The following is a 14,893-nucleotide window of genomic DNA, read 5'->3' as shown; positions in this document are numbered from 1 at the left end:
AAATGGTTGTTGATATTACATACATACACATATACATTAAAGGAACATTTAAAACGTAAACAATAGATGAAGAAATAAACTAAATTTAATTAAGACGTCAACGATCAATATACTAGGCTAGGAGAAACTGTTAAGATACATTTTTTGTTGTTGTTTTCCTCGCTGTCTTCATCTGCTCGTAGATACTTAACGAGCTGATTAATTAAATGATAAAATGACGGCATTGAACGGAACATTTAAGACATAGTTTTCACTTTCGTTTTCGGCTTTTCCTCCCCCTACAGAGAGACCCAATGAAAATAGTGATTAATATCTAATTGAAAGTCCATTGGATATCGAGAAAGAAATTGGAAGTAAGCGACTCACGAGTTGTGTCATGCAGGCGACAGCTGCCGCATAAAAGTTTCGCATCACAAAAGTGATTAAAAAAAAGCAAGAAGTAAAAAAATTAAAGCTGCTTTAAAAAGCGTCTTGACCATCACATTACCAAATTTGTTGCAGTGAAGGCGATGATGATTACCGTTGATATTATATATCTGTGTGTGTATGTATGTGACATTTATTCGTACAGGCGATTGACGCACAGCTGTACAACATTGTTGGTTGCTGCATAACAGTACAAATATGGTTGACGTTCACGCTTAATCAGCTCAGCATGATTTAGCATTGAATTTCCGCCGATTAATCTGAGCCAAGAATTTCAGGCAACTCTGTCAGCTGCCCAGGGAACTACCACACACGAACTTTAGTACATACATATGTATGTACTTATAAGTACATATGGGCGGATGAAACGGCAGAAATGCAACGAAATTGAAAGCTGGCGGAATGCATGTTAATGTGAGACATTTGATAGGTAGACAAAAAAATTAAGTAAATAAGCTAAAGAAGATAAAAGCTGACGCTGACGTTGACTCTGACTCTGACCCTTCGCGATATGTTGGCTATTTTTTCATAAAACAATTTTCTCTCTTTGCTAAAAGAAAGTGTGTCCAAATAATTGATTGTTTGGTTGAAATTGAAAGCACGAAATTTGTAGCTGCGCACAGCTAATTAATCATCAAGTGATTAACTGAAAAAAATCAAAAACAAGTTCAATGCACTTTTAAAAATATTTACAAAAACCTTCCCAATACATTTACTAATTGCCGTTTATTTTCATATTTTCTTTGCCGCTTAGTAAAGTCAATTTTTTAAGGTTCAAATTCCACGGCCGCTGATTTACCTTTGCTACTATTTTGGTGTATTAATTTTCTTGCTTTAAATTTCCCCGACAGGATGCATGAGAAAATGCTCTGATATTGAAACCGTTATTAAATGCATTCATTTAAATAACTGAATTTCGTTTTTTTTTTTGAACCAACGAAGGTATTTCAGTTATACTAAATCACTAAAAATTATATATTAGTTCAAATACAATAAGATTTTCTATAGTTGCTAAAAGAAAAAATTATATTTATTATTATTTATATTTGCAATGAAGTAAAAAAAACAAATATTTTATTTTCTCGTGACTTTTTAAATTTAGTTTTAAGACACTTATATCTAATCGAAACTTTTCTAAGAATTTACTATAACAGACATTTTAATTATCTATGTAAACTCACCCTAACTTTTGGCGGCAAAAACATTTCAATAAATGAAGCCAACAAATTTCTAGCTGAAATCTACCAACTCAAAAATTTTTCCACCTATCAATCAAAACAAGAATTTTAGCTGTCTATATAAACTCGCCCTTAGGCTTGGCATCTATGTAAACTCACCCTAACTTTTGAAATCACCCTAGTTGAAATCTACCCACTCGAAAACCTTTCCACCTATCAGTCAAAACAAGAATTTTAGCTGTCTATATAAACTCGCCCTTAGGCTTGGCATCTATGTAAACTCACCCTAACTTTTGGCGACAAAAACATATCAATAAATGAAGCCAACAAATTTCTAGCTGAAATCTAGCAACTCGAAAACCTCTCCACCTATCTGTCAAAACGAAAATTTTAGCTCTCTATGTAAACTCATCCTTAGATTTGGTATCAAAAGCGTTCGACCGAATGAGCATAAACAATTAATAGTTAAAATTTACTAGATTGAAAACATTTTCATTAGTCTGCCGATATAGAAATTTCAGCCGTCTATGTAAATTCACGCTAAGATTTGGCACAGGTTTGGAAAAAAAATGTTTTTTTATACAGAATAAAATCTTTCAAATCTTCTTTTTGTTTGATCTTCCCTTCAACATTGGAATTTTTCTATTATCTTACATTTTTTTCCAACTTAACGAAATGTATGTAAATTTAATATAAAAAAAACATTTTTTAAAGAAGAGGTTGAAAAAATAAATCTCTTGAAACTAAAACCAGACAAAACACTTATTAAATCAATTTTACGACGCAGAATTTCCCACCTAATTCACACCAACTTTCAAATAGGAAATCAAAATTTACGCAACCCAAAAAGGCACAGTAACTACTTAACTACGATGTGACACAAAAATGGCAACTCAAGTGCGTAAATTTCCTAACACAAAGGAAAATAGCGCTAAAAAGCGTAACCCAACTAAAAAATACAGTTGTGGGCCTAAAAATCAAAACAAAATTATTGCGAAAATACAGTTGCGGACGAAAAATTCGGTCTCACTACTTTATTTAAAAGGTAAAAGGGTGCAGAAGGTACCTCTTTATTAATTTTAAATTTTCAGAAAGTTAGGGAAAGAAAAATATACTACCCAGGAAATAAGTGAAAAGGTGGATCTTGAGGATTTATGAGAATATTAATATTGTGAAGAGTAGAACCGGCTCGGGAGGCGTTAGAGAGACCAACACAAGGGAAGATCGGACGCATGACATTGAAAAATATATAAAAAATTTATAGAAGTTATTAGAAGAGAGTTCATAGCAAAGGGCGGCATCGATATTTGCGGGAGAATAGCTCGGTGAAAACTCAAAGATGCTGGTTGGCAACGAAAATTAGCTTCTGACATCTCCATTAGACAAAAAAGAAATAAACAAACAAAAAAAAAAATTAAATAAACAAAAAACTAAATAAATAAAAAAAAATTAAAATTAAAAAAACAAAATTAAAATTAAAATAAAAAAAAAAAATTAAAATTAAAGAAAAGTAAATAAACAAAAAATAAAAGAAATTTAGTTACAATTCAGTGAATCGAAGTCAATTACTCGGACAAGCACACAATTTGCCTTTTGATTTTAACGGCAGATCGTACATAAAGAGAACTGATAAGTGCTATAAGGATGAGCATCTTCGACTTATCTTTAATAAGGCATCTAAGAAACCAAGAATTTACGCAAATTTCATTAAATCTTAGAAAACGAATTGTGAACGCAACACTCAAAAATTTGATTAATGGAATGCTGGAGCCCATAAAAGCGTTGTTATATTGGGAAGGCTCGACGAATAAGGTATACCACCTTGACCAAAAAGTTTCCGGAATATATTCAGAAAATTGAAAACACATTTATTCCTCAAAAGTGATATTTTCGCCTTCAAATTACTCCTCATCAACTGCAATGCACTTAAGCCAGCAGTGATCCAGCACTCGAAACATTTCTGGAATTCTATTTTCGGACTCTATTTCTGGAATTGTATTATCGGTATAGCCATCAGAGCCGTCTTTGAGTTTTTCATTACTCCCTTTCGGCTTTTGAAACGCGTTCCCCGTAGTGTTTTTGTTTTACTGGTGAATTCGATGGCTATTGGATGGGATTCGTTTCATTCTTGGACACAAATTCAAGGACTCTGAAATCCTTCCGTTGTTTTCCCACAAATCTTTCCTTTTTTGGGAATTGCTTTACGCAAACGTCTCAGAACGTCCAACTAATAGTCCTAATTAACTGTCTGCCCTTCTCTCAAACATTCGTGGTGCACAATACCTTTGTAATCCCTAAAAATCGTGAGCATCACTTTTTTTTGTGACTGAAAACGGCGGGGTTTTTTTGGTATTGGTTCATTCGCAGCTCTCCACTCACTTTATTGAGGTTTTCATCAGTTTTCGATGTCGACGGCCTGCCACTATGTACACCATCCTCGATGGACTTACGATCCCTTCTGAAGCGTTCATGCCACTCGTAAAAGGCTGATTTTTTTTACAGAATCATATCCGAACTAGTTTCCCAACATTTTTAAGATTTTCACGCCAGTGAATCCATTTAATCACAGATGTGGCAACCAAACACAAAATAGAACTCTAATCAGTAGACTTAGAGCGTCCCCTGGCGGTCGTTACGGGAACTTTTTTATCAGGGTGGTATACTTTTTTATGAAAAGTTCTTACTAATATAAGAAATCCTCTTTTAAAGGATGCGGAATTTAAGAACTATATGACACATTTATTCGAACCAACATTTTGAGAAAGCTGTATTTCATTGCTATCAACTGAACTTGTGCTGATTATCGCAGCAATCGCAGGTAAGAATTAATGCATTTTTTAGTGTCCCCATTTATTGGTCCGTAACTGTATATTAATATTTTACTATGTTTCATGGCAGTTGTATAGAATTTATTATATATTTTAGCCATTTCCATTTCAATTATTTCACGCAATCGCCAGTTTTGGTTGATTAGAGAAAGTAATGGATGTCATTTACTGTTTGCTTTGTTGCTGTGCTTGCTGTTGTCGCCAAAAAAGGATGCCAAAAAGTACTTAAAGCCGAGAATAATTGTGAGATGAGTGAGTGGTTCTATTTTATTCTTTTATATGGTTGGCAGCAAACAAAACCAAAACAATTTAAAGAAGACTACCATTAAATGAGCAAAAGAGCTATAAAAAAGCCACCAGCAAATAAATGAAATGATAGTTAATAATAGAAAATATGGCAAAGAAGTGGGTACACAATAGCAGAAGACACAATAACAAACAATTGCAATAATAAAAGCAAACAAAAAGGCAACGAAAAGTAGGCAGCTTTGCAAAGAGAAAAATCGGAGCGACGAAGTTGACTTACAATAAGACTAACAACAATCAAGAAATACTAAAAACTGAGCACTTTTACAGTAGTTTAAAAAATATAAAAATAATAAAAAAATGACAGCAGCAAGGAAAACAAACAGAGGTGCAAACTTTTTTCACTTTATATTCGTGTGAACGGAAGAGATGCGGCAGGCGATGAAAAATGTGCATAAACAATTAATAAATCAGCAACAATAGGAAGCAGCGGCAACAATGAACCGCAAAGTAACGAAGTAGCGGCTTAAAACCGTAGCAACAGCAACAACATCAGCAACTGAAGAGACATTGACCTAATTTATTTATTAATTTTTTTTTTTTTTTTGATAGTTTGAAATTTTTAATATTTTTTTCGCGCACTTGAAAATCGAAGCCACTTATAAAAGAAAAAATGATTGGAAATTATGGCGACAAAATGCACGTGAGCGCCAACGCAGAAAATCTACTGTACTGAGAGTAGTTTAAGAAAAATTCGGCACAGCACAAACAGAAAGTGCACACACAGCCTAATAAATGGTGTATACCAATTTTATTAATATTATTTTTTTAACATTATTTACTTGCTTCAGCCAGCCGGTATAAATATTACGATTTGACACGTAAAACGATACACTCTCTTGTGGAAATTTAACACACAAGAGAAAATTAATAATAAATATATACGAAAATAAAATACAATACACAAGTCTGTAAACGATTTTTTTTTTCCAAACTGTGCGCGCACGCCGTTTTGACTTTAGAATCGAACTAAAACTTGGGCGGTGCACAAAATTAACGGAAAGCGTCAGTGCGGTTAAAAAAGTAAAAAAAAAAAAGTAAGAACAAAAAACACAAACGAAAAAAAACGAATCTAATTTTAATACAGAATTATTGCGGCGGCAGCGTGCTAAATGGCTGGAGCCGATGATGATGGCAGCAGCACGCCTGAGGTGAGTAGAGGTGAATAAAGTAGGGCTTAGTCAGTCGCTAAGCTGCGTAAGAGGATTGTGGGTGGACCGGAGGTATTAAATAAATATGGAATATTTGAGGGAGACAAAAAGAGCAGAAATGAAATGAGAAGTAAATAAATTAGATCATTGAAAACATTGGCAATGGGTTGAATAGCACGCGAAATGGCGATAGATAAAATTAAACAGAGGAAGAGAGAAAATTAAATTTAAAAAAATTAAATTAAATAGAAGAAGGAAAAAAATTAAATTAAATAAAGAAGAATTAAAGAAAGAAAAATAAATTAAATTAAATTGAAAAAATATAAAAGAAAAAGTAAAGTTAAATAAAAAAAAAATTTAATGAAATTAAAAAATAAAATAACATAAAAAAATTAAAACAAAAATAAAATAATATTTAAAAAAATAAAGTCAGATTAAACAAATATAATTAATATAAAAATTCAAAAAAAGGAGAATATAGAATATAAAGCAAAAAAACATTAAATTAGTAAAATAAAATTAATGAAATGAAATGAAATAAATCGAATTAAAAAATTAAAAAAAAGAATACATAAAAGAAGAGTAAAATTACATTAAATCAAACTTAAAAATAATAAAATAGAATATTAAAATTAAAAAAACAAAACAAGATAAAACGAGATAAAATAAATTAAAATAAGTAAATGAAAATAAAATGAAGTGAAGCAGAGTAAAATAAAATAAAAAGAATAAAAATAAATTAAATTAAATTAAAATAAAAAATAAATGAAAAATATGTTAAACACAAAATAAAATAAAACGAGATTAAATACAATAAAATAAGGTAATTAAAAAAAATGAAGTGATATAGTAAAATAAAACAAAGTAGAATAAAATATATATAAATGAATGAAAATAAATATTAAATAAAATATATAAAATTAGAGTATAAATTAAATGAAATAAATTCAAAGGGAAGAAAAGTAAAATATAATAAAATGAAAGAAATAAAATAAAACTAAGTACAAATAAATAAAATAGTAATATTATAAAAAATAAATTAAAGACAAAACAAAAAAATGCAACATATAAATCGGGATACAAAAAAATTAAAAAAATCAAAATAAAATGAAGTAAGGCAAAGTAAAATAAAATAAATAGAAATGAATATAATAAATAAAAATTAATGAAAAAAATAAAAATAAAAAAATTAATAACGTAAAATTAGAGTTAACAAGATAAAACAGAATGAAATAAAATAAATAAAATGAAACAATGAAATAAAAAATAAAAAATAAAGTAAATTGACAAAACTTTATTTCATTAAAAAATATATAAAAAATAAAAAATTAAACAAAATAATATAAAATAAATAGTCGCCTATTTCCAATCGCAATTTAGACTTAACTACAGTATAATACCGCATTTAAAGGTGCAAATAAAATAATTAAAACTCAGCGGGGCTTATAACTGCAATTAGTTTTTGGCGAAATAGGATATAAAATAAAATAAAATATGGTAAATAGAAATACATTAAAATCTGGCAGCGAAATAGTTGCCCTAATGGCATATGAACATTTTAAATTAAAGATAGTCCTTTTAAGGGGTTAGGGGTAGTCAGAATTTTCAAAAAATTGGATTTTTTTCTTTGCATTTTCTTAAAGTATAATATCTTAAAAATATTGTGTGAAAATTCTAAGTGAATCCGACAAATACTTTTCGAGTTATTCAACAATTAAAAAAGAGCGTTCGAGAGCAAGTAGTCACAGCAGCACGTATGCAAGTGGCAGATAAGCACGCTAACGATAACACTCGAGAAGGTAGAATGCTCATAGGCAACAGCAAACCGATATTTTGGAAGCTGCTATGACGGCTGAAGAGCTAATATTATATGGCTGAGGAATGGATGACACAGTGTAAGTAATTAAATAATTCCTACATAAATCGATAGCAAAACTTTAAATGAATTTTTCTCAAAACTATGTTTTTTGACCTGGTGATCACTGTAACTGTAAAAAAAAATTATTTAATAACACAGGCCGACAAAATTTAACCAACATTCAGACCCAGAAACCAGACTATATATTTCCGAAGGTTTATGATGCGCTGAATCCAAATCTGGCCTCAGAATTGCTCTATTAGTTTGAGTTTTCGAGATATCCTAACCTAAAAGTGCAAAAAACCCCATTTTTGCCCATATTTGAGGTTATGTAGCCTTGCAGATGTTTTCTTTCACCAAAATTAAAGGATGGAATCTTTAAATACAATCCTTCTTTTTTCAAATGGCGTTTTGTTTGCTCAAATATCATTTTTTTCCCAGAGATATCGCATTTTGAAATTTTCATGTTTCGAAATTTTCCTACACCTGAAAATCGATTAAGATAACATAGACATGATATAGTCGCTTACTAATTTTCTTGGGTTTGAGGGCCTGAAATATATGGATTAATAGTATGTAAATTTGGAGTTTGTGGGAAAGCCTGCTTGCGGTTATGTGGGTTAGCCTGCTCGCGGTATGATAGGGGTGGTTTCTAGGTGTTAGGGCTGTGTGTGACTCGGTACCCAAAGGTTAGATAGTGTAGGGATGTGGTGAGTCAGCACACTTATGGTGTGAGACAAAATTTTAAGAAAAATAAGACTCAATTCAAGAAAATTAGTAATCGAATATATCATGTCTATGATATCTTAATCGATTTTCAGGTGTAGGAAAATTTCGAAACATGAAAATTTCAAAATGCGATATCTCTGCGAAAAAAAATGATATTTGAGCAAACAAAACGCCATTTGAAAAAAGAAGGATTGTATTTAAAGATTCCATCCTTTAATTTTGGTGAAAGAAAACATCTGCAAGGCTACATAACCTCAAATATGGGCAAAAATGGGGTTTTTTGCACTTTTAGGTTAGGATATCTCGAAAACTCAAACTAATAAATTAATTTTAGTTATCAATCCGAATTTTGCATGGACAGAGAAGCAGATATTAGTTTAAATTATTTCGGATACTTTTCCTTGTAGACTAGTGTAATAAACAATTTGAAAAACATAAAAAACTCGTGCCTGGTCGAAGGATTTTTGTTTTTTCAAAAATTTCGATTTTTTTTTTAACAATTAATTGTCGGTTTTTTCTCGAAAATCTTGAAAATATTTCCTGAGGCCGCCATATTGTTAATTTTGAAAGAAAAAAAGCTTCACACAGGCACAAGATTATCTATTAATAAAACTAACTTCTCTTGTACGATTGATTTTAGATGAATCTCCAAGGACTTGTTGATCACCGCAAGGGACTTCTGGAGAAACGGGCTTCACACAAACAGCGATAGCTTTTACAATTATTAATATTCTTTTTTGAATTTTGCTAATGTTAAGTCGAAACATGATGTATTAATGCTATGTTTTTATATTTGTAAAATAAAGCAATTGACTAGCAAAAAAAATTATTGAAAATCATCATTTTTTTTGGGCCTCTGACTACCCTAACCCCTCAACATTTAGTATCCTCCGTAAATATAGAAAATAAGCAGCAAAATTGGCGCATTCCACAACTGGCGTACCTTTTGTGGTGCCATTTTCATCAATTTTTGTACCTCCATCATTTGACACTTCACATTTTGTTTCTTCATTTCTCTGTTCATCTGAGCATAAACAACAATAAAGAGATTTGAAGTAAAATAGAAATGAATTTAATTTAATTTAATAAACCCAAAACGCATAAAATTAAATTACTATTAATTTGAACAAAGCCAAGTAAAGCAATTTCATTTTTTATTTTTGTGAAATTTAATGTGACAATATAAGGAAGAACACTTTCAGCAGCAAAGTTTCCTTCCCTACATTCTTTGTAATTTTTCGCAATTTCCTGAAGTTAACAAATCTCCAAAGTGCACAATACTTGTACAACAAATACTAGCGCATCAAAATTTTGAGCTGCTCAAAATAACTACTACTCAAACAAATTACCGCAGGGACACGAGATGAAAGCATTTTCTGCTTTCCTTTCACTTGAAAGAAAAGTTGACAAAAACTAAAGTGGTGCTGTGCAAAGTGTATTTCAAAAGTGTTTTCTTCTATTTTCTAGCGCTCGTGCGCTAAGAAGATAATTTTGAAATACAAATAAATAAAAAAAATTGTTAATAAAAAATATAACAACAAATGAGCATTGCTACAAACAAAAAATCAACAATCAGGTGAGTGTGACAACCGCAAATAAGGAGCGACAAAAAAACAACAATCAAATCACAACCAAAATAGCGGCATAATCAGCACGAGCAGTGGTGCAGCAGCAAAAGTAGGGGAACGAAGAGAAGTGAAATTACATTGGAGCGGTGGGACAAGGAGCACAAATTGAAAAGTTTATGACTATAGCTAGCAATAATAACAAGTAATGTTGGAAGCATAATTAGTGCAGTAAAGAAGGCCACAACAAACACCGAAGTGGCATGCTAGATCTTTGGTCCGATATGCAATGACAGTAGGCCGTTTCGTTTGGCTCTCGCCGTTTTCGGTTGGCTGCGCAGCGAGATGGCCAAAGTTGATTACCACCAGAGGTTTTAAGCTGTACGCTCGCAAAACATTGAGTAAGCGTACCTGCAGTGTTGAGCAGAATCTTAGCAGTGGTTTTACTGAAAACAGACATTTTTTACTATTTTATCATTCTTATCGTTCATACGTTACTTTTTAAAAAATCTAATGATAATATAGCCAAGGTGTCTTTCGCGTCTACTTAAAATTGCTTTTCACTCGAGAACCAGCACAGTGGTTACACAATCATATTTACTACTAACTAAAACGAACCATACAACACATCCATTGCAGCAATAATAAAAACACTTGAATCAGACTTCAACGGACAGAGTTGCCAGTAACCAACAATCACCGACTGAAACCAAAGTTCGCACAACAGAAACAACAAAGAGCAGAAAAACAACTGCTCCTCAATCCAAAACAAACTTGGAACGCCAATCTGCACGCCACCGTTTATTTGACGTGTTCGCGCAAGTGTTATGTGTTATTGCTGCTTTTAAGGTGCTACTACTTCAAGTATGCACCTCTTTTGCCGCCCTTTATTCCTCTTCATTTTGCTTTCACACTTTACCGTTGTGGTGATTACTTTTCTCAGTTATGAGTTGTTGTAGTCTCATTTGTAAATGTTGTTGCTGCTGTTAAAATGGTAATTTAAGATTTTTCATGTTGAAAAGCTTGCTGTACTCGTATAAACCTATGAGCATGTGTAGTTGTACACAAAATCGTAGCACCAACAACGACCTCAATTACTCAACAACTACAGTACATAGAAATGGACAAAATTATCATTTATTTTTTTTTACCTTTTCTCATTTTCCATTTTTTTTTTCTAGTTCAACATGACATTCAGCCATCCATGCAGCGCTTTTTTGCTCCTATTTTATTTTCTTTTTTAACCTTTTATGTTGCTATTAATAGTGTTGTAATTATTGCAAACTGTCATACACTCAATTCACCGGCCACTGGCACACACAAACAAATTGTTATTTACTCGTTAAAGCAAAAAGAGCACAACTAACAACAAACACAACAACATTTACTACAATCTTTTATTTGTGATATAAAGTATAGCGTAGAGTTCATTGCAAATGGTGACTCCTGACAAAAACCACAAAACAAAAAAAGAACGCCAACGCAACTGTTTTTGCCTCACATAATTGTTGCCATAATTATTTGCGTACTTAGCTAAGGTGTTTAATTTCAATCGTAACTCATACCCTTTCTCTCATACTCAACATACGTACATAAGAGTACAAGCTGCGCTCAGTGTGCTCCCCAAAGCATTCAGCGTTTCATGATTGGTGTGTTGAGTTGTTGGAGCTTCCTGTTGCATGTGGGTGCATTGTGTTAAATATCTACCGCTCGCCGAGGGGTGAAGGTGCGTAGGTTTGCAATGTATACGAACTAAGATATGCTGTTGTTGGGAGACTATTAACCAGCTTTTGTGAGTATGATGTTTGTTTGTGGTTGGTTATTTTTAGAGGCATGCCAAGTTATGCAGAGTAGAGTTAGTAGTCAAAAATGCATTTCAAAGCATTGAAAGAAAATGACATCTATAAATAAAGTAAGTAAAGTAAAAACAGAGCTTAGGAGCTAAAATATAAACGCGAATTCAATATTGAATACTTTTTCGTTTATTGATGAAAAGCTGGCTGGGGTTTACAAGTTGGAGTTTCTTTTTCAGTGGTGTTTTGTTTTGACAACTGTCAGAATTCGATGGCGTTGCTTTTGACGGGTGTAGAAAATCTACAATTCACTAAAACGAGATCGAATTTGCTCTTTTAAACATTTTAACGATTCCCTCGGAAGTAGAATCCAGTTAAATTTTTTTTTTTGAGAAAGTAATGTACTCGTAAAACACAACCCACTAGTGCTCAGGGGGGTAGAGCATGTCCCATTCCAACAACTAAACCCTAAATTTTGTTTGCAACTAAGCCCTTCACTTGCATCTAAGCCCGTCATTCTAAACGTACCAAAAAAAAATCGCGTGTAAATCAGTGCTATTTTTGCGGTCATCAACAAAAGAAAAAAAAAAAATATAAAGAAAAATTTAACAAACTGTCTGTTGCACGTTGCTAGTGCATAAGTAGAACGACATTAATACTCTTGTTAATGTTTTTCTATTTTTTTGTTTTTGTACAAACAAGGGTGTCATCGATAACCACATGCACGCAGTTACATACATACTACTGCATACTCACCGAGCATACCAAAAACAATATGCATCAAATTAAATTAACTAAGTAGCGCGAATATGTAGACAGATAATGAGGAGAAGAAGCAGCAATACCACAGACAGGGTCAGTCAGTCAGTTGAAATTATGTGGGTGGTAATGTTGGTGGATTGCATAGTTGGAAAAATACAGCTGATGCTCGTTCAGGCCAGCGAGTCACGCGTTGTGGTTAATTATTGCATTACAGAGTAGGGGATGGGGGTGGGGGTATGAGCAAGGAGTATAAGAAGAATGAGTATCGATAACAACAGTGCACAGTTGTGGAAATTAGATAAATAACAGAGATAAATATGTAAGCACATAGGTGTGTGAGTATATACAGTGGAAAACAACGATATGAGAAATATTGAGAAAGTGGCGCGCAAAATTTGAGCAGTTCAAAATATACAATTTTGGAGGATGACAAAAAAAGTATTTTTTTTTTTAGAAAGAAATTTTTGGGTAGTTTTTATACATATATATTACCATCGGCATATTTTGCTAGAACAATAATAAGAATTCATAGTAAAGCCACTAAGGCTACATACCAAGGTTATCATTCAGCATATTCGAGTTGAAATGAAGCTATTTCTAGTTCTGTTCACCTAATCCTCATATCAAGCAATAATTTTTTAAAGGATATTTTGAGTGCACATAACAAAAGGACATGACTGCTTTACTGTCTTTTTATACATATTTAATTTCTATCAAGGAAACTGGGGGCGGCGTTTCGGCATTACATCCTGTAAGCAAATATTGAAGGCGTAATATCGAAATCAATTGGAGAAATAATAGTTAACAATAACCAGATTGTTGTAGCAGCATAAACATTCCCCATTTCCCCACATGCGGGGAATGCTCTGCTGGAGTGACAGCGTTTCATTTGAGCTGCCTTACTTTTACAGTCGGCAGTGTATGCTCTTTAGTGTACACAAGTATGAATGTAAAGTTTTCTGCGCCACTGTAGTACTTGACTCTCTTCTCAAGGCAAAAAGGCAACTACCCACCATTTGGCAATTGATTGAGGTTGACTACAAATGAGGTGATGTTGTGGGTGGCGTTGTACTTTGCACATATATGTACATACATACACACGTGCATATATGTGGGTTTATGTGCGCGCAATAAATTAATGAAAGTAGTTGGTGGTATGCGTTGGGTGAGGGGGCTATTTTACGAAACACTTAAAGGAAATTGCATTGGTGAATTAGGAGTGAAAAGTTTACACTTAGGGTTGCAATTAATTAGAGCATAAAACTAATGCGCAATAAATTATTATCAATTAAGCTGACTTGGCTACCTCTCGGCACATATTTGTGACTTTAAAATGAATGAGCTTAAAATAATGATTTTTTAAATTTGTATTAAATTTCTGGGTAAAATTGAGCTCAAATAGAAATAAATTTATTTCTAAAGGAAATATTTTTACATAATTGCGCATATTGTTTGAATAAATCTATAAAAAAAATTAGACAAATAACCAAAAAAAAACAAAAAAAAAATAAAATAAATTAAAAAATTAAATGATAAATTATAAAAAAAAATTAAAAAACAATTTTAAATAAAATAATAAATTTAAAAATAAAATTTACAAAAATAAAGAAAACTTAAACATTTTTTTTTATATTTACATTATATACATTATATACTCGTATATTTTTTTTTTATTTATTATTTTATAAAAAAAATTTATTTTTTATTTTTTTATGTTTTTTTATAGTTTTTTATATTTTTTTATTATTTTATTATATTTTTTTATTATTTTATTACATTTTTTTATTTTTTATTTAAAAATTTTTAATTGATTTTTTTTTCAATTTTTTAATTTTTTGTTTTATTTTTTTAATTTTTGTTTTTTTTTTATTATTTTTCTTATAGAAATCTATCAAAACAATATACGCTTTTATAAAAATATATTAAATGCCATTTTCATTTAGCAATCAGTTTTTTTCTATTTGAGGTAAATTTTACCCAAAAATTTAATACAAATTTAAAAATTCAATATTTTAAATTCACAAATACATATGTACACATTATATATATCTTTTTATATATTTTTTTATGTATTTTATATTTTTTTTATGTGTCTTTCAGTACTCTCGGACCTGAAAATCGAATCTCTCATCAAATTTTCGAAACGAATTAATATCTTTGACCAAAATCTACAATAAAAATCTCGGTTAGGTGGGGAAATCATTTAAAATAATGGGCTCTAGGGCAACACAACGGACCCAACTTGCGGTCTATGTGGCACTCCGATGTGGGGTCACCCTTAAACCAACCAACCATGT

The 14,893-nt window shown here is 31.5% G+C and overlaps 1 protein-coding gene and 1 long non-coding RNA gene across 3 annotated transcripts in view; one reads left to right on the top strand and one right to left on the bottom strand.

Annotated features, from left to right (window-relative positions):
- LOC128859008 (uncharacterized) overlaps positions 1 to 14,893 on the bottom strand; it is a 149,852-nt gene that overhangs the window by 99,834 nt on the left and 35,125 nt on the right. The window lies entirely within an intron of this gene.
- Positions 4,412 to 9,288, top strand: LOC128859010 (uncharacterized). The gene is made up of 3 exons (XR_008454085.1): positions 4,412 to 6,019; positions 7,569 to 7,784; positions 9,117 to 9,288. It is a non-coding gene; the product is annotated as an uncharacterized LOC128859010 (long non-coding RNA).

The sequence above is a fragment of the Anastrepha ludens genome, chromosome 3 (genome assembly GCF_028408465.1).
Source record: "Anastrepha ludens isolate Willacy chromosome 3, idAnaLude1.1, whole genome shotgun sequence".
NCBI lineage: Eukaryota > Metazoa > Arthropoda > Insecta > Diptera > Tephritidae > Anastrepha > Anastrepha ludens.
This window is presented reverse-complemented; position numbering and strand designations above follow the sequence as displayed.